This window comes from Antennarius striatus, chromosome 20 (assembly GCF_040054535.1).
Source record: "Antennarius striatus isolate MH-2024 chromosome 20, ASM4005453v1, whole genome shotgun sequence".
Lineage (NCBI taxonomy): Eukaryota > Metazoa > Chordata > Actinopteri > Lophiiformes > Antennariidae > Antennarius > Antennarius striatus.
Window position 1 is genome coordinate 17,475,356 of NC_090795.1, and position 1,763 is coordinate 17,477,118.

Sequence of the window (1,763 nt, forward strand, 5' to 3'; positions counted from 1 at the left end):
TCTGCTCGAACCTCACTGTTCTGTCATGTCGGGTAAAAGCAAAGGAATACCTTATATTTGATATAACGTTTAAAAAGACGTGAAGGATAGAAACATGTCACAGTCAAATGCTACCCAATGCTACACAAAACTACCCAACGCTACCCAATGCTACCCAACACTACCCAATGCTACACAAAACTACCCAATGCTACCCAACACTACCCAATGCTACACAAAACTACCCAACGCTACCCAACGCTACCCAACACTACCCAATGCTACCCAACACTACCCAATGCTACACAAAACTACCCAATGCTACCCAACGCTACCCAACACTACCCAATGCTACACAAAACTACCCAACGCTACCTAATGCTACCCAACACTACCCAATGCTACCCAACACTACCCAATGCTACCCAACACTACCCAATGCTACCCAACACTACCCAATGCTACCCAACACTACCCAATGCTACCCAACACTACGCAATGCTACACAAAACTACCCAACGCTACCAAATTCTACCCAACACTACCCAATGCTACCCAACACTACCCAATGCTACCCAACACTACCCAATGCTACCCAACACTACCCAATGCTACCCAACACTACGCAATGCTACACAAAACTACCCAACGCTACCAAATTCTACCCAACACTACCCAACACTACCAACACCACCCAACACTACCCAACGCCCGAGCAATGAGCAAAGCACAATTTAATCAATATCTCATCACTGAATGGTGATGGACAGGCTGACAGACGAGGTCAGACAGGAATCTCCATGGACTATGATGTTTGCAGATGACATTGTGATCTGTAGTGAGAGCAGGGAACAGGTGGAGGAGAAGCTAGAGAGGTGGAGGTTTGTCCTGGAAAGGAGAGGAATGAAGGTTAGCCGCAGTAAGACAGAGTACATGTGTGTGAATGAGAGGGACCCAAGTGGAAGAGTGAGGTTACAGGGAGAAGAGATCAAGAAGGTGGAGGATTTGAAGTACTTAGGCTCAACAGTCCAGAGCAATGGAGAGTGTGGAAAAGAGGTGAAGAAGCGTGTCCAGGCAGGATGGAACGGGTGGAGGAAAGTGTCAGGTGTGATGTGTGATAGAAGAGTTTCAGCTAAAATGAAAGGAAAGGTGTACAAAACTGTGGTGAGACCAGCGATGTTGTTTGGTCTAGAGACAGTGTCACTGAGGAAAAGACAGGAGACAGAGCTGGAGGTAGCAGAGATGAAGATGCTGAGGTTCTCTCTGGGAGTGACCAGGATGGATAGGATCAGGAATGAGTACATCAGAGGGACAGCACATGTTAGAGGTTCTGGAGATAAAGTCAGAGAGGCCAGACTGAGATGGTTTGGACATGTCCAGAGGAGAGATAGTGAATATATTGGTAGAAGGATGCTGAGTTCTGAACTGCCAGGCAGGAGGCCTAGAGGAAGACCAAAGAGGAGGTTTATGGATGTAGTGAAAGAGGACATGAAGGTAGTTGGTGTGAGAGAAGAGGATGCAGAAGACAGGGTTAGATGGAGGACACTGATTGGCTGTGGAGACCCCTGAAGGGAAAAGCCCAAAAGGAAAGAAGAAGAGGTTCACCCAGAAGTTTCATCACACCAGACTCTGCTGAAGCAGCAGCAGCTCAGCCTCCGTTACAATCCAGCACTGCAGGTTTCTAGAACTGTCTGGTAGAAGAAAAAGTCATTTCTGGCTGAGAGACGTCTGAATCTTCTCGTGTGTGTGAACAACTGATTCAAGAAGAACACAGAAGGAACCTT